The 22,898-nt window shown below is 41.2% G+C and overlaps 1 long non-coding RNA gene across 1 annotated transcript; it reads right to left on the bottom strand.

Annotated features, from left to right (window-relative positions):
* Nucleotides 1-1,629: 1,629 nt before the first annotated feature.
* On the bottom strand, nucleotides 1,630-16,250 carry LOC134284474 (uncharacterized). The gene is made up of 3 exons (XR_009995794.1): nucleotides 14,744-16,250; nucleotides 12,535-13,426; nucleotides 1,630-2,387 (listed from the first exon to the last, which is right to left on the bottom strand). It is a non-coding gene; the product is annotated as an uncharacterized LOC134284474 (long non-coding RNA).
* Between the last annotated feature and the right edge of the window lie 6,648 nt (nucleotides 16,251-22,898).

The following is a 22,898-nucleotide window of genomic DNA, read 5'->3' on the forward strand; positions in this document are numbered from 1 at the left end:
TGGAAGGATTTCCCTCGAAATCCTGGAAGGATTTCCCTCGAAATCCTGGAAGGATTTCCCTCGAAATCCTGGAAGGATTTCCCTCGAAATCCTGGAAGGATTTCCCTCGAAATCCTGGAAGGATTTCCCTCGAAATCCTGGAAGGATTTCCCTCGAAATCCTGGAAGGATTTCCCTCGAAATCCTGGAAGGATTTCCCTCGAAATCCTGGAAGGATTTCCCTCGAAATCCTGGAAGGATTTCCCTCGAAATCCTGGAAGGATTTCCCTCGAAATCCTGGAAGGATTTCCCTCGAACTCCTGGAAGGATTTCCCTCGAAATCTTGGAAGGATTTCCCTCGAAATCCTGGAAGGATTTCCCTCGAAATCTTGGAAGGATTTCCCTCGAAATCCTGGAAGGATTTCCCTCGAAATCCTGGAAGGATTTCCCTCGAAATCCTGGAAGGGTTTCCCTCGAAATCCTGGAAGGATTTTCTAGGAATTCATCCAGAAATTCCTCTAGGAATTCTTCCAGGAATTTATCTGGGAATTCTTCTAGGAATTGCTCTAGGAATTCTTTCTGGGATTTCTCTAGGAATTCTTTTTGGAATTTCACTAGGAATTCCTTCTGGAATTTCTCTAAGTATTTTTTTAGATTTTTTCCCAGAAATTCCTCTAGGAATTTTTTCAGTCATTTCAGAATTTGCAGAATTTTTTTAGTAATTATTCCAGGAATTCCTTTAGTAATTTCTCCAGGAATTTCTCAAGGAATTCCTACATAAATACCTCTGAAAATTCTTCAAGGGATTCATTCAGGAATTAATCCAGGAATTCCTTTAGGAATCCGTCCAGGAATATTTCCAACAATTATTCCCGGAATTTTTCCCGGAATTCTTGCAGTAATTCCTCCAGGAATTGCTCCAGGAATTTCACTGGGAATTCCTTCAGGAATTTCTCCTGGAATTCCTTCTGAAATTTTTCTTGGAAAAATTTCAGGGGTTTTTTCAGAAATTTCTCTAGAAAAAAAAAACGATACGAAAAACTCAGGAGGAAACCTTTGGAGATATTTCAGGAGGAGTTCCTGAACGAAACTCTGGAAAAGGTCCAGAGGGATGAATTTCTGAAGAAGCAGAGAAATAATTAGAGATGTAACTGAAGAGTTTCCCAAAAAGGGGGTCCCAGAAGTTGGAAGAATACAGCTGTGATCCGAGTAGTGTGGCGCAGAATTGTCGATTCAGTCATATTTATGTGAAGATGTTGTACTAATGAATGAAAAGAGTTAATTTTCTGCAAATTATGATCCTTAATCTTGCATAACATGTTAAAAGGGCCTGAGTGTAACATTTTGTACCAGCCTACTATGACCAACTTTCATTTATCCATAGTCTTTTTAAGCTAGTGTAGAATTGATTATTCACTAGTTTATTATAACTTTTTCAAAGTTTATTTTTGATAACTTTTGGCTACATATAAGGTCAATATTCACCTTCTCTCAGGTGTTATGTTAATTAACCTTCACCTGTATGACAATAACACCATAAAAGGTAATTCATCCTCACTGGAAGAAAATTTCGATGGAGACGCTTCATACTGCAAAAAATTCGAAGATAAATTCCGTATTGTTCTTTTGTAGCTATATAAATATAAACCTCTACTTTTTCCCATCGACGAGACTTGAAAGAAGAAAGGAAGACCTCACAAACTGGAAACTCATTAATTTTCTTCTTCACCCCGCTCAACCCAAACAACAGAGCAATGTTACTTTTTACTAGGAATTAACCCAGCTATTTCGCCTACCCTTGCAAAGAAATGAACATTCCACGCACGAATTCCTTTCAGAGCAGACTTAGGTAGGTACCTACTGTTTTTCTCCGTCATTCGAACACAATGTACCCCTAGCGCCATCCATTATTGTTCGCTGAGCCGGTCTTTGCGGCACTCGGTTGCTATTTACTTCCCACTCACCAAAAACAGCAACAACAGCAAGCAACGCCCCATCATCGCTCGCTCACTGCTGGCTGAGTCAAGTGCCGAAAGAATCGTGCAAGTGACTTAATTTTCAGCAAAAGCTTTTTCCCTCGAGCAAAAAAAAATGGAATGGAACAACGAAAAAAATCGCGAGCACATGTGCGACGCGCTGCTCCTATCGCAATCCTCATTAGCCTGCCGGCTTGCTACGATGCGATGATGTTCCGTGGTGTTGTTCATCGCGATGCGATGGCACCAGCTGGAGATACCTTCCCCGAACGCACGACATACTTTGTTCAGAGTTTTTTTCATTTTCATTTTCGTTCACCGCTGTTAATAATACTCTGTTGATGATGTTGTTGCTGGTTTGTTGTTTGGTGATGATATTTACCTGTCGTTGTTTGAATCTGATTGCTGTTGTTGTTGTTGGGGTATTATCGATCTGCGTTTCGGTGAGATGAGGTCGGGGGCGGGGGACGAAGAAGAGAAAGAACAGACCATTAAACTCGATTGTCAACCGACGAAGAAAGCCAAAAAACGGTGGAAAACAAGCGTAATTTTGAAAGCGAAGGCGGAAAAACTTGCGAAACCACACGCGGATTTTTATGGAAGGCCATTAACGTGAAATATGTGTTATTTAAGCATTATTGAAGCTGCCGGAGTGTATGAAAAAGGGCTGAAATAAACGTAAACCAAACTGAGCATATTTATAATATGGGGAAATCTTTAGGTTTATGAAAATCGCACTTCTTTCTCATAAAAAAGTTATAACAGTACGTGTAACTATCTACGTTTGTATACGTGACTAACTACAGATACTTTTCAGTTATCATAGTAATTAATTCGATTTTAAGACACTCATCTAAAATGATTGTACATACTCTATGCACTTTATGTATTTTGTGAAACAGAAAAGCGTTGATTATTATAGATCATTGTCAACGTTTCGATGCAGTGGTTGGAATCTTCATCAGGGCTCGATGTAAACAGATATGCATCTTAGAGCAAATTTGAAGTTCCTAGGTGGTAATTGTGCAATTCTCATTTGGAAAACTAGATTGGAATGAATATCCATGGAGAAAAAAAAATATCAATGTGCGCTACAGTATATGCTTGGAAAAGTGCTTTGATTCTCTAGTAAATCTAAATTCTGAGCCTTCAATGTAATTCTGCGGCGTTTCGAAGGGAATACTGGCTATCATTTCGGAACTGGATAAATTTGCAGTTAGAACTTTTGCATGATAAAATTTGCGATTCAGTTTACGGTAAGCGGAATTCTGCTGAGATTACCACGCAAATCTGCAATTCTTCGAAGAAAACCCTGCAAAAATTGCATAATAAACTCATAGTAGAGTTCTATATTGAACTTCTGAACATCAGAAGTTATTGGAGAAATCTCGGAAGAAGTTCCTCGAGCAATCCCGGACAGATTTCCTGAAGAATTCAAAAGAAATCTAAAAGGAACTTCTAGAGGAACCACAAAAGATACACCTAGAAGAATCTAGTAAGGAATCTCAAAAAGAACTCCTGGGGGAATCTCAGAGGAAGCTCCTGGATCAATCTCAGAAGGAATTCCTTATTGAATCACTGTAGAAACTTCTGGGTGAATTTAAGACAGAACTTCTGGAATCTTAAGAAAAGCTCCTGATGGAATCTGGGGAAGAGCTCTTGGAGAAATCTCAGGAGAAGAAATCTTCAAAATAAAGAATCCCAGTAGGAACTCCCTGAGAAATTCTAGAAGAAACTCCTGGATGAATCTTAAAAAGGAACTCTTGATTGATCTTTGAAAAAAATCCCGAGGAATCCCAGAGCTCTGTTAATAACCCTCGATAAAAACTCCACTTGTTCAGATCCTCAGAATCTCGAAAGGAGAAATTCCTGAAGGAATTCTTTACGGAACCCCAGCAGGGCCTAATCTCAGAAGTAACACCTAAAGTACTCCAGGAAGAAATTCTCGGAGGAATGCTTGAAAGAACTCCTGGAGAAATCACTGAAGGAATATCTGGGAGGATCCCAAAGGGAATTTTTTGGATGAATCTTACAAAGAATTTCAGGAGAAATTGCAGAAAAAACTCCTGGAGATGTTTTGGATCAAATTCTTGGGAAACTCCCGGAAGGAATTTTTGAATCCTCAAGAAAAAAATCCATTCTCTGGAAGTTTTTCAGAATTCCCCAATTTGATAATTCCTTCTGGAGTACCTTGTTAGATTCCTCTTGGAGTTCTTCTGGAACACCTCGTGTTCCTTCGAAGATGTCTTTTTTTTCTAGGATTCCTCCTTTAGAGATTTCTTTAGAAGCTCTTTCTGGAATTCATCCAGATGTTTGTTTTAAGACATCTCCCAGAGTTCCTTCTGGGATTCCTGCCGATTTTTTTTTTCTAAGATTGACCAGGACTTCCATGTACAATTTCTAAATGAGTTCCTTCTCATATTCCTCTAGGAATTCCTGTTGGGACTCCTCAAGGAGTTCTCCTTCCTTTTTTCTGATTTCTCCAAAAGTTCCTTTTGCGACTTATTCAAGAGTGTCTTTACCGGAAGGCATTCCTAGAGGTATCCTGAAACTCGTGGAGGAATCCCAAAACTTCTGAAGGAATCTCAGGAGGAACTTTTGGGGGAATCCCAGAATAAATTCTGGTGGAAATCTTGGAAACAGAAAAACCTGGAAGAATCTCAGAACGAAATCTTAGAAGAATATCGGAGAAAATTCTTGAAGGAAACTCAGAACGGATTTCTTGAGAAATCCTGGAACATCCGAAAGAATCTTTGATGGAATTCTTGAAAAAACTTCGGAAGGAATCTCTGGAGAAATTCCTGAACGAGTGGCTGAAGAAATCCTGGATGGAGCAACTTTTGAAAGAAACAGTTCCCTGAATAATCCCAGAAAAAACTCCTGGATAAATCACAGGAAGAACATCGGGAGGAATTTTGGAACAAAATCTTGGAAGAATTTTGTTTATCCCTCAACATGCCAATTTGCTCATCAAAAGTAGACGAATTGCCGATTGTGATCAAAATCAGCTTGTGCGCTTCTGAGTTACCAACGCTTTCGTCTTCTTATTAGAACTGTACTGACTGCGATGGTGTGTGGATATCACTGAAAGACTGATTTTACATATCGTTAAAAATTCGTTAAAAATTAACCTGGACGATATTTTAAGAAACAGTACAGTACAACAACAACAAGATGCCATAATTTCCATGCGCATGCAGAAATTCCATAAAAGTTCCTTTCTAGAACTATTTTGGAAATATTTTCTGGAATGCTTTCAAGAACTTCTTAAAACATTCTTTCCATATTTTACGTGGCTTTTTCCTTACTCATTTATCTTCAATTTCTCCCGGAGATTCTTCCAAATTCCTACCGGTATTTTACCACAACTCGAACAACTCTTTCCTGGATTTGTCTCTTGGAATCTTCAAGAATTCCTTCATAACGGTTGATTCCTCCTGAAGTTTTCCACAGGTATTCTGCAGAATTCTTTTAAGAGATTTTCTCGATATTGCTACCAGAACTCTTCGTGAATTTTCCTGGAGTTATTCCTGCGAATTACTCAAAGAAATTTTTGTGTGATTCCTTCCACGATTCCTTCTATAACGTATTTTGCCAGGAGATCTTACTTGGGATTCTCTCTCAGTTTGCACAGGAGTTATTCCTGGGATTTTTACAAGAGATCCTCCAAGTTTTCCTTGTATTGCTCGCTCCGGCAGTCCCTCGCGGGATTTCTTCCAAAGTTTCTTTTGTAATTTCTTCATAACTTCTTGTAGGAATATCTCCTGAAGTTTCAACCGAGATTTCTCTTGGAGTTTGTCCAAGGACATTTCTTAGAAGATTCCATTCGGATCCAGTAGGTATGTCTCTCAAAGTTTTTTTTCCAGAATTTATCATGGTTTTTCATTTAAGATTTTCTCGGGGTATTCTCCCGAGTTCATGTTTTGGGAATTCTGCAGCACAGATGACAAGAAACGTGTGAACTTCTGTAACTCCTACCCTGGAAAACCCCTCCCTTGGCGCCTTCACTGTGCACAGGCCTGGTTAATATGACATATCATAATAGCATGTACAATCCATGATAGGGTGACGAAGGCTATTATTGGCAGTTTTTTCTCTTCGTCAGGGGGAGGGGGAGGTAGTTTGTTGGTCAGATTGATCGAAACTTGGCTGTATAATTCAGCTGGATTTGGAAAGATGTGACGCCAACTTTGAGTTTAAAACCCATGACGAAGAAAATGGAATTGCTGAGAATACGTAAGTTCCCCTATATCATGTAATTCAGCAAAACTCAAAGATTACATGATATATAATACAAATTCAAATGAAATACCGTATAAACCGTCATAGCTGGAAATTTACATGAGTAAAATGAAACGTACATGACGTGTATTTTTTGTTATTTTGGCAGTATCTGTGTGGACTTTTGCTGATATTTCTCATGGAGTTCTTTTTGCAATTTCTTTCAGAGGTTTTCCAAGGTTTTATCCAGGATTTCTTGCAATGATCCTCCTGAGAGTTCTTCACAAAATTTGTACCGAAAATTGTAACGGGTCTCTAGGTGTTTTCATTATTTTACTGGGATTTTTCAGGAGTTTTTTTTTTTGTTTCGGAATAGCTCCTGAGATAATCTATGAACTTCGTTGTAAGAAATTCTCAGAGAAACTTAACTCATATGAAATCATATGAAATCATTCAGGTGAAATCATACCAGAAACTTCGGAAAGACATATTGGAGGAATTCACGAAGAACTTCGAAAGAAATTCTGAGGTAAACTGGCACATTTCGGAACAAATTCTGGCAGTAATTCCGGGACGAAATATCAGATTGAATTCAGGAAGAAATAACAAAAAACCCAAAAGAAATCCAAGTGAAACTTCTGTAGAAATCTCGCTAAAATCCTAGGAGAAATTGCTGAACTGCAATCCCAAAAAACTTCCCAAAAAAGAAATTTCTGAAGGAACATTGAACCAATTTTGGAAGGATCTCTTCTGCTTCTTGGCAAAACGTCCAAACTAGAACAAAGCCAGGGAGCTGAAGGGGGTTCCAAGGGGCGCTTCATGGGGCATCAAGCTGTTCCAGTGAAGTTCCAGCGGGTCTCAGAGGCGTTCCAGGGTTATTTCAGGAAGATTCAGTGAGAACCACGGGTCTCAGGGGCGTTTCAAGGTTCACTGGAAGGTCTTAGGGGCGTTTGAGAGGCTCTCCATGGCGTCTCTGGGGGTTTCAAAGAGTTTTAGGGGCTCCATGGGGTCACAAGGGCGCAATTCAGACATTTTTGCGGGTTTCGGAGGGTTTACATGGGATCCGTGGGTTTTATGAGAATTTCCGAGGCATTTTAGATGTTTTAGAGGATTTTCGGTGGGTTTCAGTGGCGTTATCAGTCGTTTCGTCGGTAGACCACCCCTCTTAACCCCACCCCCGAACCCCATTGAGATTTCAGGGGGAGCTTCAGAGGATTTTTAGCGGATCTAAGAGACATGACAGGTGCGTTTCATGGGGTCCGAGGGTTTTTAGGGTGATTTCAGAGACATTTCTGGAAGTTTCGAAGGATTTTCAGCGGGTTTCAGACGCGTTACGTTTCAAATGCCAATCCATTTGAAATGCCACTGAATCCCCTTGGATTTAAGAGTGTTTGTTCGAAATCGGACCACCCTAATCAAACCTAATTTTCACAGCAGCACTTGGTTTGTAGTGTGACAGCTTGAAACTTTATTCAACGAAATTGAAATACAATACAAACATTTAGTTAATAATAACCTCTTTTCAAGCTTATTCCTAATTACTTACATTTAGGCTGATACAAATTTATTTTTCACTTTTTGTCTCCCCCCCCCCTTCAAAAATTTTTGGCTGGATTTTGCATTTTGAGGGGGCAGACGAAAAATATTTATCAAAATTTCGGGTTTTACTAAAAATTCTTTAATAAATCCGATGAGTTTTTAATATTTTTCAGATTAAATGCTTTATTATTTTTATCCCCCCCCCCCGAAGGGTGGTGGGACAAAATGCGAAATAAATATTTGTAACGGCCTTAATGGTTTTTCTTTAATTTTCCTTTACAGGTATGGCGGCTTCTGGCGCAATTTCAGTCCGATAGGATCCTGCGGATTATCGAACTTTTGAAAATAAAATAACAAACGAATTTGCTTAGTTTTTCTCACCTCGAGAAATCACAAAAAACTACCACAAAAATATTCAGCACATCGACAACTATTCTCACTATTTTCACGATCTAAAATCGCACTAACTTCAACTAGAAAACCAATTTCAACTTTTCCCTAGCTTGAACTCTAACTTTCTTCCTTAAGCTTTTCTGTTTTCTACAAACCCATTTTGTTGCTCTTCACAGTTATCTTGCTTATGTTTTTATTTACCTTCCCACTCTCTCTGACCCAACATACTCACTCACAGATATGCTGAGCGCACGGTTCGTCCATCAACCGGGGTTGTCTCGTCCTGTGTGGATCGCATGCTGCGCTCTGGTTGCGCTGTCGAAGGGTGGTACGCAGCTGTGCTAACAGTGTTCTTTAAGCCCCCTGAAACGACCCTGACCTACGAAACGCTCGTGATACATACTTAATCCCACTGAAATCATCATAATCAATTTTATGTGGTTCTGAATCCGGGGGGTGTCTGGCCAAAGTCTACGCTCAATACAAATTTCATTTTTTTTTTTGTATGTACAAAAGTCTACGAGGTGGAGGGGGGTCTTAGATGCCCAAATTTTGGTCTACGTGGTTCATGAAGAGCCCCTAAAAGGCTCCAAAAACCCCCTGAACGTTTCTGTAACCCCCTGAAACTTTCAAATGCCTTGAAACGCCCTTGGAATGACTGTAAGGCTCCTGAAAACACTCTCACGTTTGTGTATCGCAATAATCACCTCCATCTGCTTGTGCTTAAGCATGCTGGAGGTAGGGTCTGGGACCATTTCGGCAGGAGCACCTATTTTGGGCACTTGCTGCTATAACTCAGTCAATTTTGAACCGATTGAATTGATTTGAGACACGATCAGATACGCACAGGATCTAGCTATGTATATTCAATATGAAACTATCAAATAGCGCTAAATAGCGCCTCTGTATGATGAAAATGGATGTACTTTGCTTAGGATAGCAGTCCACACCTACTACCTGGAAAAAAACCTGGAAAACCAGGAATTCTCGGAGAATTTCATTTAACAGGGAAAATTCTCGAATATTCAGGGAATATCTTAAACACTCAGGGTTGCTACCGAAAAGACAATAAAACATTGGGTCGTTTGAATAGAAGGTATCAAACTTTACTACTTTTAAATCTGCTCAGTACAGTAATGCTGAATGAATAAGTAATAACCGTGCTAGAAGAACAAGAAAAGGGCTCCTAGATCTAGCCAGGAGTGCGATGGAAACTCCTGGCCCAGCAACTCAAAAAGGACAAACACAAAAGTACCATAGAAGGACTAAATTCCGGCCAGAAGCGTTAGAGCACCCGAGATTCTTCCAGATTCCTACCAGCACTTTTCCGTGATTCGAACAATTCTTTCCGGGATTCTTCGTGGTAAAACTTCCAGGATACCTGAATTGCGACCGATTTTTACTTTAGTTTTTTTACGCAGATCCCACTGAATTTCTTTCAGAGGTTTCCCGGTATGGATGCTCGAGTTCCTCTGAGGATTTCTCCTGCGTTTTGCTCAGACATTTTCTTGGGATTTCTACCAGGATCTATCCTGAGATCTCCCACAAGAGTTTCTTCAAGCATCGCAGATGTTGTCGTGGAGTTTCTGTCAGAATTTCTCCTGTAGCTTTTTTTCGCAATTTCTTCTGGTACTCCTCTAGGGATTTCTTTCCGGGGTTTCTCCCACGGTTACTATGGGAGTTATTCTTGGGATTAATTAAGGAGTTTCCCGCTTTTTCCTAGTGCTTCTCCCAATATTTCTACTGGAGTTTCAGCTGGGATATTTGCTTAAGGTTCTTACGGGTTTTCCATTGAAGTTTCACCAAAGATTTCTCTCGGAGTTTCTGCATGGTCAACTTTTTCATCTACTTACGATGTAAGGCGCACAAATCTCACAAGCAACTAAACCAGAGCACCGGATCTTGTTATTTTTAACTCATCACAAGTGAGCAAGAGCGAAATAAAAATTACACTATTATTAGAAGATTGCTTCTTGAGACATGAGCCTTTGAGATTCTGATGCAATGTTGAACTTGAATGCAAACATTTTTCGCCCTAGTAGTTGCTCCCAGAGATCTTGCAGGGATTTTTCTAGGAGCTTTTCTTCGGAATGTCTCCTGGAACAACTTACGAAATTCCTTGTAAGAAATTTGAGAAAACTGGGACATCTTGAAAAAAATCAGTTCTGGAAGTAAGAAGGTAGGAAAATTCAAGAAGGGACTCTAAAAATCTCTAAAAGAAATCCCGGGCGGAACTACGGGCAGAATCCCGCGAGAAAATCCAAGAGTTATGTCGAAAAACTCGCTGGAAGAAATCCCCAGAACAACTGCTGCAAAAATTTCGCAAATTCATTTTCAAAATTGTGAAGAAAATTTGAAGCCTTTATAATATTGTGGGATACTTATTGGACTTCTGCAGGTTTTTTCTCTTTTTTTTTTTTGAGTGCTTGGAGCAATTTCTTGCAATTAATCTAAAAGAACTCTGAAAAATCCTTATCCGATTCTCGTTTTATTTTCAAAGCAGTTGCACAATAAAAATCCTTGAATAATTCAGCGATTTCATGTAATTTGTTGGATAATAAATCGTGAGCATTTTCTCTTAAAATATTTACTTAATCTCTGAGGATAAATGCATACATTTTATAAAGTTTAAGCTATTCTTTGAATTATAAACTTTCAATTTTTCCCTGGAAAAACCTGGAAAACTCAGGGAAATTTATTTTGTCTTGTGAGATTATTCGCGAGTTGGATAATTAATTCGTTAAAACTCAATTGGCGGAATCATTCGGTATGATGGAGACGCGTGGTCATTTATGTTGTTAACCCTCAAAACCCCAGAACAAACTTTTTATTTTTAATCGGCTGATACTCAGGAACTATAAAATATAAAAATAAGTGGTTTTCACTATGATCCATGGGAAGAGTTGTACTTCTTGCAAGGGTAGTTGTCAAACCGGAAGTCCATGCTTGAACCTGATTTTGCACCGGAAATAGGTGTTCCCTGATGCAATGTTGTGGCGTTATGTTCTACAACTGCCTATTGGCTACTTTTTCAATAAATAGCTGTTTATTCTCGGAAAATCTATTGAATTGGAATCCAAATCTGGCCTTTAATTTCTTACCGAAACGTGTTTGTACAAAGTGGAGTCAATTTTGTAAATTAGGACAGAAACCGATAAACGCCTAAAAGTATGCAATGGTCTTGTAATTATTCGTTGGCTTAAAGTATGACCCGTGTTTGGATTCTAGATGGATTAATCACATGAGTGATACTTTTCAATGAAGGACTCTGGTATACCGAACAAATTCTTCATAGACACTAAACTTCTAAAGTAATCTTTTCAGGTCCAAACTGATTATGGATCTTAGGGAGCAGTGTACCCCGAGTCCTACAGGAAGTACACATCTGGGACCAAGCTTCACATGCTACTCATGCTAGAAAACAACCTCAGCATTGTGTTCTTGGTGCGTTGGCCTACCATTTCAAGTTGTTAAAGAGTTCAGAATCATTTTAAAATGCGAGATTCATAGACGAATCGCCGAAACATTGAACCAGGGAACACTTATTTCCGGTGCAAAAACGGGTTCAAGCATGGACTTCCGGTTTGACAATTACCCTTGCATGAAGTACAACTCTTCCCATCGATCATAGTGAAAACCGTTTATTTTTATATTTCATAATTCCTGAGTATCAGCCGGTTAAAAATAAATAGTTTGTCCTGGGGCTTTGAGGGTTAACTCCAGTGCTTTCAATTGCCGAACCGAATCAGTTATTTGAGCCCAGCTAGAAAGGAAGGGTGATAGCCATACCTACCAATCGCAAAGCATCAAATATGTTTCCTATCACTCTGAGGACATCACACACTACAGTGAGATGTTCCAAGTAACAATATGATGATTTTTGCTTTGCTTTCAATTGGTATTGAGAACTATCATAAAACCAAGATGCTTTTATATTGGTTTTTTTATGGTGTTTATAACACATAGTTGAAATTACAGTATTCACCTCGATTTTCAAGTGATTGATCATTCCACTAACACATCCAGTTTTTCTAGTTCTATCCCCAAAATGTCACCGAAAACAGACGTGACAGTTAGGTATAATAAATTATCGACTTAATTCTTAGTAACACGAAAACATACTTGGCAATACTAACAAAACTGTTTTGTATTGTACGCCTTCTAGATACATTCATTCATACATACATTTTCTGGTTGTATCGCTTTGTCGATGGACCTTTTAATGAGGAACTGCAACAGTTTACCAAATTCTGAGCATTATAGATACAGCTACTGTTTATTTGTTTTATAAAATAGAATGAAGACCAGGATTAAACGAACAATCCCCACCACTATCGTTAGTATCACCCGTAAGCTGATTAGTCAATTCAACAAGTCAAACAAACACACCAAACACAAACGACAACAAGCACCCCCTCTTGTCTCACCTTAATCCCTGCGAAACAACACCCTGTTGCGTCGAAATGTAAGCCATTTGGATAATCCATCGAGTGCAAGCCGCTTACGTTTTCAATTAAATTCTTCTCGCTCGTCGCTCTTCCTCTCTATGTATACTTCAACTACTCTACTCTACTTTGATATGATCGGGGGTGTAATTTCTCCCCCTGGGCATCATCCTCCGGTGGGGACACAAACCGACACGACGACAATGCACAATAAAACTGACACTTTCTTCTTTGGTTTTTCTCCCTTTTCCGAGGCACTTTGAATCACTTCGAAAGCCGCCCAAGCCGGGAATTACAACACACAAACGGGAGCTATTTTCCACCGATTTGCTCTCTTCCGCTATTATTGCTCGCCCAGAGGCGACACTATTTTTGCACCGTTTCGCACTTGCTATTGTGTGGGATTTTTATTTTCGATTTTTCACTTTTTTTCCTGATGAAATCGTTGTTTTCACACGTGAACGACACTCGAGGAAAAACTTTCAGCCGTCGCACTGATGCACTGACTGCCTTATCACACCCACCGCCGCAGTAGGCGGGACAATGGCGACCCACTGGGCCGAGGATCCTCCGCGCGTTCAACTGCAATGGCAGCGGTTGCTGCGATCATCGGCGCCATCTCAGCTTCTGCCATTACCCACAGCAGCATGCGGCGACGCTACTACACACATCAGACAACAACGAGACCATTACCATGGCTGCTGCTGCTGCTTTGTCTACTTTGATTGGGGGTGTAGGAAAGAACACGGGCGCACACGTCACTTCTGGCAGATACAACAAACTTCAAATTATGGCTTGTTTACATCGAGCTGCGCTTGTACTTGAACCGGCGATGTTGTTCTTGCGTCGATGATGCCCTCATTCCTGCTGAGACCTGTAATTTAGCCCAATTTGCACGTTGCAGACAAAAGGAAATAGTAGAGATTGATCGCGTTTGGAAGGGGGAAGGACGGTAGCCGATCAAGATCAACTACGTGAATTACCGATTGATCGTACTTTTTCGTTCAGGAGTAAAAAACGCCGGCGATCGGGCAATTCGGCGTGGGTTCGCTTAAGCGGTACTTAAACCAGCGATACAAAGAAAAAACGAAGAAACAATTTTACGAGGTGTAAACGGAAGATTTCCTGGTGAAGTTGAAGAAAGAATTCGCCAGTTCAATCGATTACAGCAAACAAAAGTTACTAGCTTTTCAGAAAATAAATCTCATTGAGTACACCGTGGCTATTGTGTGTGCGTCGGCCGTAAAAAAGTAAAATAACCTAGGCCAGGGGTTTTCAGATCGTGCACCATGGTGCATTTAATGCACCACAAAGTTTTGCCACAAGGATGTTGCGCGGTCTCGTGGTCTCCATCACGATATGATATGTAAGCGGATGGTCATGAGTTCGGTGCCCGACCCCGCATCAGCAACTTTTTTTTTTTATCGAGCCGATACAAATCGACAATTTACATAATCATCCTCTGAGCAAATTCCACAGTTACAAATACTGGACAATTTACTGTTTGATGAACTTACGAACAAGCCAAGTAGCCATAAGTATTAAAATAAGCCATTAAACAGCACTAAAAGTGCTTTCATGGGGTAAGTCAGCAATACAAAGGCGAACAAGCTCTTCATCAACACTTCCTTAGATAGAAACCCTATAATTGCAATAATAATGCTTATGCGATTAGTTGCATACCAACAGTTAATAAGCACTATATTAGCGTTAAGTGCTCAAACAGGGCTTTCTTCAAAACCACCCAAGATTTTAAAAGATTTCTTATGTGTAAAATTATTGTTTTGTAGTAGTGAAAACTACAGATAAGTGCTTCGTGAAGCAAAACTTCCGAAAATCCCTGGTCTAGGCTGTAAAAATAAACTCAACGCATACTTCTGGCCTAGAGACAGTATAGCGACACGCTACCCCTTCCCCCGCTAATCCTTTACGCTCGCCTGGCGCGGGTCATTCGAACACTCCCATATCAACCCCATGTTCCTTTAGACGTGTCCACCTCCCTGAATCGTCGTCGTAATCTGCCTATTCTTCATTCAACGTTTCTTCTTCACGCTTCCTCCGCCTCAGACCACAACGGCCAACAACAACGGCTACTACGATTGCTGCGAAACCACACACTTGATCTTGACTCGAATACGATCCACTGACCAAGGAAAAATTCGGCTGCCACCTCCCTCTCAATGATTCCCACCTGCTCGGGTCGGCCGATCCCGGTCGCAGCAGGCGGTACCGTCAACAGCAAACAAATCGGGTGTTGGATTTCAAAGCGCCTACTTTGTGGGGATCACCAAACGGTAATAATTGCTGCTATATTCCCTCTGAACTTTACACGGATCGATCGGCTCCTTACATTTCCACTTCAGGCACTCGCGCGCGCGTTTGCTCGTTCTCCCGCTCTTCCCCCCTCTCGCCCGTCGTCACCGCTCCGGAACCGACGTCGTCGTCTTCGTCGTAATCGCGTTGATGGTCGTCCTCGTAATCGCCTTCAGTCCAACGACGTCACACGTATATTTTTGGTGATCGACACTTTTTTTCTGCTCGAATGCTACTTGGTCGCTCGATTTTTCACACACACTCGCTCCCCCTCTCTCTCTCTCTCTCGCTCTGTCTCCGTGACAGCGCGGAAAAGTGAAAAATTGACAAATCGCTGGCTCAAGAGTGGCGCGACTGCCCTTGCGAATTTTCCGTCTTCGATCGCGGACGGCGCGCTTCTTCCGTTTTGGCCAGCCGCAGCAAAAATCAATTTCACAGCCTACTGCCACTGCCACTCTCGTGCCGTTTGGAGGAGCACACACCAGATTGCAGTTATACAAGAATTCGTCACTCGCGGACCAAAAACCATCGACCGCGCGCGCGGATCAATACCTCTCGATCGTAGCACCCGGACCGTACTTCTAGAGCGTTCCTCCTACTGCGGGAAGGCGAGAAGAACGACACCACCCTCAGACAGAGATATACGAGATTGCTCGTGAACCAGAATCAGCAGAGTCAACGACTACGACCGACGGCGACGACGACGACGACATCGACGCCGATAGCCAACGACTCTCCTCACATCATAGCAGGCCGCGCGAGACGAAGAGATCGCGCACTCAGCAGAACTGTGCGCGCTGGTCTACCGCAAAAGATAATCTCCCGGTCTGGTCCCCCCGTGTGTTGACACTCCACGATGATGCTGAATATGTACACACACCCACAAGCTAACTGACCGACGGTGTCACCAAACCATCCGAAAAGGGATGCGACCACAGCGCTTCACGGTGAACGGACAGTGATCATCGTGCACTGGTCAAGAGAGGAGTCAACCAAAATCCGAAGTCGAACAAATAACATCAACATCAAAGTTGGCGGTGGCGGCTGCGGCGTTGGATGAAAAGTGTCACCGACGACCGAATCGGTTGCTGCGATGTGGACGGAAGGGCTGCGGTATGAAAAATAACGGTGTCTCTCTGGCCTGGCGCTAAAGGATTGTTTTATTTTGGCGGACGACAAATTTCTACACGAGTAGCGAGCGCGCGGCTGGCCGGGATTTGATGGCCTTTCCCTGCAGTTTTACGGTGGGTAAATTTCGATGCGGGTCTCTTAAATTGGGTGGTGAAAGTGCACAATTGCCAACGGGTTTTACAGTCGAACCTTTGTTGAACGATGTTCAACCTTCTTTTTGCATCACGTTGACAGCAGCTCGCTGACGTAGTGTACGGTTTGGGTCAAAAATGGCCCTAATGCCAAAGAAGGGTTAAGGGATAGCTCAGAAGGGAGATAAGGAAATTTGATTGCAATCCCAATCAGAAAACAATAGCAAAGTTATAACTGACGGATTTTCGACGTGCGTTACATGGTGTCCGAGTGGGTCTCAGGGGGTTCCGGACGCATATCAGGAAGTCTCAGATTATTTTACTCTGGTTTCAGAGGCGTTATTAGGGGCCGTTTATTAACCACGTAGAGTTTTTGTCATATGCTGATTTATCGACCGTATTCTATTAATAACTTGATGATTTTGTGGCTATATCGGTCTCTTTCTACTCATAAGTATAAGGGAGTAGAGATCAAAGTGGATAATGAAATGATAGATATGATAGAATTCGCTAGGTAGCGAACAAGTGTGAAAATTTTATAGAAGGTGAAATTAGGCAAGTAGGCCATGTATTGAACGAATACATCGAATGCGTGAAACTTCTGCCGTGCGACCTGCGCTTTTAAACAGATCGGCTTGGTTGGTAGTTCATACCACCTTACCAAGACTGGCAAAAGTTTCAGGCACCCGACTTCCTAATGTATTGTTCTGTTTTCATCACAAATTCTATCGATCGGTAGCTTTTTTCGGAATTCGCACTCCGTTCATAGAGGTATGTCTATATCGCGGCGTGTTCTTCCTATTAGCTTTTTCGATCTTATAGGATAGAACACTTTTCTTTTTGAGCCAAACTTTTCATATCATATGCTGATTTATCGACCGTATTCTATTAATAACTTGATGATTTTGTGGCTAGAGTTTTTGGGGGGAGGGGGGGTCTGGCGAAAGTCTACGCTCCATACAAATTTCAAAATTTTTGTATGGGCAGAAGTCTACGAAGGGGGGGGAGGGGGGGTCTGAGATGGCCAAATTTTGGTTCACGTGGTTTATGAACAGCCCCTTAGGGGTTTCGGAAAGTCTCAGGTGCATTATATAAGGTCCGACGGGGCTTTAGGGGGATGGAGGCATTTCAGGAAGTTTCAGAGCGTTTTTGGTGGGATTCAGAGGCGTTACGTTGGCGTTTACGGGGGTTTCGAAAGGGCTCAGATGCATTACATGGGGTCCGAGGGGGTTTAAGGGACATTTTGGAGGTATTTCAGGAAGTTTCAGAGCATTCATGGCGGGGTTCAGAGGCGTTACGGAGTGCTTTTTGGGGAGTTCGGTGGGTCCCAGGTGCGTGACATGGAGTCCGAGGGGGCTTTAGGGGGATATTGGGAGCATTTTAGAAGGTTTCAGAGCATTTTCGGTTGGATTCAGAGGCGTTACGGAGGAGTTTTTGGGGGTCTCGGAGCGTCTCAGGTGCGTTACACGAGGTCCGAATGGGATATAGCGGGCATTTCAGCATTTTCATCAGGTTTCAACGGCGTTACGAAGGCGTTTTTGGTGGTTTCAGGTGTGTTACATGGGTCTCAGGTGGGTTACATGGGCTTCATGTGGTTTTTAGGGGGATTTCGGAGCCTGTTCAGGAAGTTTCAGAGGATTTTCAGAAACCTCATCACAGTATGTTTTGAAACGCCTTTTGAAATGTCTTTTGATCTAAGGGAGTTCTTGAAACCCCCTGATACGGCCCCGACCTGAAATTGCTCCGTAATCCAATTGCTCCAAGGATTCCTTCATGATTTTTTTTTTCAATTAATCCCACTGAAACTTTTTCAAAGATTTGTGCAGAATTTTCTCCAAAAATTTAGTTTGCTTGAAATTTTGATTTCTTTAAGAGTTCCAAGGATACCTTCGGTTATTTCTCCAATTATGGAAAAGAAGTCTTCCAAAGATTGAATCCGGAATTCCTTCAATGATTCTAACAGAAATTCCGGCATGAAATCCATCACGAATTCATCACACGATTCCTGGGGGAATTTCTCTAGAAAACCTTAAGAGAATTCTTCGAAGGATTCCCTCAGATATTCCTCGGAAAATTCATCCAAATGTTTCACCAAAATTTCCAACAGAAATTTCTCCAAGGATTCCTTTAAGAGAACCTTGGGCTATTCTTTTAGGAATTTCTTCAACGATTTTCAATGGATTCAGTAAAAAAAAAACAACAAAAATTTATTTAGGAATATCTACAATGATTCCTTCTGGAACTCTCCCCCGGGAGCTTTCAGAAACTCCTCCAAGAAATCATTTCAAAATATGCTCGTGTATTCTTCCAGGAGTTTTTCCAAAGATGGCTTTAGAGGATTGGTTCGGCATGTTTTTTTTTCTTTTTCAGGAACTCCTTCAAGAATCACCTCAGGAATTACTACAATAATTCCTTCATAAATTCCTTCAGAAATTCTTTAAAAAATTACTTTATCTATTGCTCCATGTATTCCTTCAGGGATTCGTTCATTTTTCCAGAGATTTCTGCAGGGATTGCTCCAAGAAATCATTCAGTAATTCCTGCATTTATTTCTTCAGAAACGTCTTCAAGGATTTCTTCATGAATTCCTACAAGGGTTCCTAAAGAAATTTTCCCAAAGATTTCTTTTGAAACTCCTTCAGGAATTCCTGCACGAATCATATCAAGAATTAAACCAAATACTCAATCCAGCATTCCTTATATTATTCTTCAAACAAATTTCTACAAAAATTTCTTCTGGTGGTATTTTTGCAAGAAATACTTGAGGAATTTCTCAAAAAAAAAAACTGCTCAGGAATTTTTCAGAAAATTCCTCCATGGACTGCTTTAGAGATCGCATTTACAGTTCACTTTGAATTTTATAAACAAATTTTACAGAAATTTCTTCAGTGATTCAATCAGTTAATCTTTTAGGATTCCTTCCAGAACTTTTTCAACATTTCAAGGATTGTTTCGGAAATTTATCCAAAGATTCCATTGGGAACTTCTGAAATGTCTGCATAAGTAATTCCGGTAAGAATTTCTTTATTGCCTTCTTTTTTTCAAGATTTCCTTTAAAAAATCATTCAAGGTTTTCTTCAAAGACTCCTCCAAGAATTTATCATTTATTTATTTTAGAAATATTGTCTACAATTGCTCTCGGAAATTGTCCATAGATTTTTAAAAGCATTCCTTCAAGAACTTCTTCAAGGAATCCCTTCAGGGTGTTCATCAGGAAATAATGCAAGGATTTTTTCAGGTGTTCCTTTGAGGATTTCTACTGCAATTGTTCCATATTTTAACAAAGAAAATATTACAGATTCCTACCGAAATTCGGAGGATTTCCAAATGTTTTTTTTTTATTCCTCAAAACTCTATGTTCATATTGTCTAATGAAAGGTCAGCCATGTAGTGAGTTTATTAAAAGTAATGCTCTCTCTCACTGTAAATATTACAAATTAGGATTTATACGTACTTTGCCTCACACATTCATTGTTTAGGCAGCATCCATTTATTACGTAACGCTAAAAACGACATTTTTCGACCCCCTCTCCCCCCTTCGTAACGCTTTTTTGTATGAAAACCCAAAAATGTTTGTATGGGCCGTAACGCTCAGCCATACTCCCCCCTCCCCCTAGATCGTTACGTAGTTTGTGGACGGCGCCTTATCAACTTTAACTCCTGAACACTTGAAACGTTCTAAGACTTCTCCTTGAAACCCCTTTTGAAAACAACCTGAAACTTTGCTGAAACTCCCCTTAAACCCCCGTAAATCCACAGAAACCCTCCAAAACAGCCATTGCAACGCCTTAAAACCTACCAAAGCTCTCCTAAATGCCCCTAAAAACCTCAGGAGTCCTCCCACAACCAATGAAACCCCATCTAGCTTCCGGTACCGTTTTGAAACGCCTCAAAAACCCAGCTGTAAACTCTTCTGAATATTTTGTTTCCTAAAATGTCCCGAAAACCCCTCAAGCCCACGGAATCGCTTTGAATCGTCTGGAAGCCCTTGAGGAATGACCTTGAAAATTATTTTGAAAGCCTCTGGAGCTCCATAAAAGACCCCTCCGAAGCCCCATAAAACCCCTTGAAATAGTTCACTGTACCCCCTTTGAAACACCCATATAGATTATATAGTACCTGCTATAACTCCTTGAAACCCTATGAAATCAACAGGGTGATATCTCGACGGGATTTGAAGAGATTTTCAAGGTGAGGCAAAGAGTGTTTAAAACGATGCAAGGGGGAGATGGGGGAGATGAGTAGGTTTTCAATGACTTAAGGTTTTCCAATGACTTAAGGTTGGGCCATGTATAGCTTCAGGAGAGTTTTAGAGAAGCAGAAGATAGTTTCAGGGGAAAAGGTGTTCTAGGGATGTTCCAGAAATTATTAAGAAAGAATTCAAAGAGGAAGGGGTAGTAGCAAAAAAAAGATAAAGAGGGATTGGGTAATACCTTTAGAGAGTCAGGCGGTGCAGGAGATTTTTTTTTTAAGCCGGGGCAAGGCTTAAGGTTTCAAGGGTGGCTCAGAGCGGAAATTTGAGTTTGAGTAGATTTCCGGAAGAGTCAGCTCAAAAAAGCTTCGTGCAGATTTCAAGAACATCCAAGAGAAATTATAGGGGGCTTCGGGGTTTCGAGGAATTTTTAGGTAAGTTTGGGGATGTTAAAAGCGAGGGAAAGGTATTCAAATTCAATTTCAGAGGAGTACAAGAGGTCAAAGTCGGATATTTAAAGGGAGGTGGAGAGTTTGATGGTTTAACGAAGTTCAGAGGCTTCTGGGGGCTTTGGTAGACTTTTAAAAGAAGATACCGGGGATCCCTGGGAGCTTGTTATAATGTGTTTTAGTGGTTTTTGAGGGGTTTCAGCAAGTCTTAGGGGATTTGAAAGGGCTTCAGAGGCATTTCAGGTGGTTCCAGTGGGCATCAGTAGAGTTTAAGGATTGACTTAAACTCAAGACATTTAAAGAATTTTCAGGGAGTTCAATGAGGTTTCAACGAACTTTATCAGGGATTAAGGAAAGCCTTCAGGTGTTTCAGAGAAATTTCAGAGGAGTTTCAAGACCTATCAAAAGGTTTCAGTGAAGTTAAGGAGGCTTTAGGGCTTCAGAGGGTTTCGGAGGGTTTCAGCAGAGTTTCAGGATAGACTATGGGGGTCTCAGAGGTAGTTTTTCTGAGGGGTTTCAATGCGTTTCAAGGCGTTTCAATGTGATTCTAGAGGTTTAAGGTGGTTTCTGTGGGTTTCAATAGACTTTAAGGCAAACTACGGCAATGTATGGGGGGATTTTCTGATGAGTTTCATGGCTCTCCTAGAGTTTTTGGGGGGGGGGGGGGGGGGAGCTTGGAATTGTAACCCCTCAGAACACGCGTCGTTGTAAAAAAACCTCGCTCGTCGTATACAGCGCGATCGCGGCAGTTTAAGGATCGAACAGGCGCGCATCCTGAAAGGTTTATGAGGCTGCGGAAGAGTTTAAGGAAAGACGAAGGCTCAAAAATTTAGAGAGATATACAGGAATCACTATTTATGCAGGTTACTTTATGCACCTTTGTTATACTCTGCATAAAAAGAGGGAGAGTTATTCAGACCCATATTAAGCATAAGAACATGTAACAATGACGGTAACTATGAATACGGTGACCAGGAAGGTTACCGGGGCGTTTCAGGGAGTACCAGTAGTCCTCAAGAACGTTTCAAGGGGGTTTCAGCGTCGTCTCAGGAAGTCTCAAGGAGTTTCAGGAAGCTCCAGGGCATTTCATAGACACTTCAAGGACGCTTTAAAGGGTCCTAAAAGCTTTCAGAATAGTTTTTGAGGTTCTCACCCTGATATCCAGATCCAGAATATCCAGATATTTTTTGTGTCTTACAGATTTTTGGGCTTTCGTACAGATTACGTTTCATAAGAAATACACGGGCATGTCAGGAGGTCTCAGGGTCGATTCAAGGGTTTTCAAGGGGTACCTGAAAATCTCAGGGCAGTTTCAAGGCGGTCCGAGGGGGTATCAGGAATACCTAGAGGCCTCAGGGACGCTTCACGGGGTGTCTGGAAGCTTCCAGGGAGCCCCTGGGGCGTCTCCGAGTTTCAGGAGGCCTCAAGGCAGGATGCATTTAAACACGTACCGTTCGTTCATGTTCTTTTCAAAAGCATTGTTCTCATGATCCGTGTTCAAGTTCAAAGCCTAGTGGTTGTTGATCACAGTGGACTGTGTTGGTAATAGCAACGTTTGCTTGCAACCTAGCAGCTATCAGTCACCCGCCGGAGTCTATCAAGAGCTGTCTCAAAGCCTCAATGCAATTTTGTTTGACTTCCCCACTTTAGATCATAGGGTCTTGGACCATTTAGACGGGGGCCTATTTTGGACACATATTGCTATAACTCCATCAAATTCACACCAATTTACTTGTGCTTTTGTATAAAAGTAGATTAGGTACGTATCTCACAGTGTTTCAATGAACAAGTCATCCATGTTGTCGATTACAGGTTTAATGCAAACGGATTATTCCATATATTATATGCGGGTATTTAAACATTGCACCCTAACTGATATGGGTAGAGTTATTAGTCCAATGTCGCTACTGTTCGTGTGACTAACATCTAGTTTGCCACGATCTTACAGCGTCAGTAGCAGTACTAGAAGTGTCAAATAAATTTTGTTTACCAAAATAAAAGATGCTCTTCAATCTGGACACCTAAAAACAATTAATGATTACAATAAAAGATATTATTTTAATTAAAGTGACTACAGCGCCATTGGAGTTCTAGTGTATTTCTATTGTAGAGTTTCAGCTGTGTTACATT

The sequence above is a fragment of the Aedes albopictus genome, chromosome 1 (assembly GCF_035046485.1).
Source record: "Aedes albopictus strain Foshan chromosome 1, AalbF5, whole genome shotgun sequence".
Classification (NCBI taxonomy): Eukaryota; Metazoa; Arthropoda; class Insecta; order Diptera; family Culicidae; genus Aedes; species Aedes albopictus.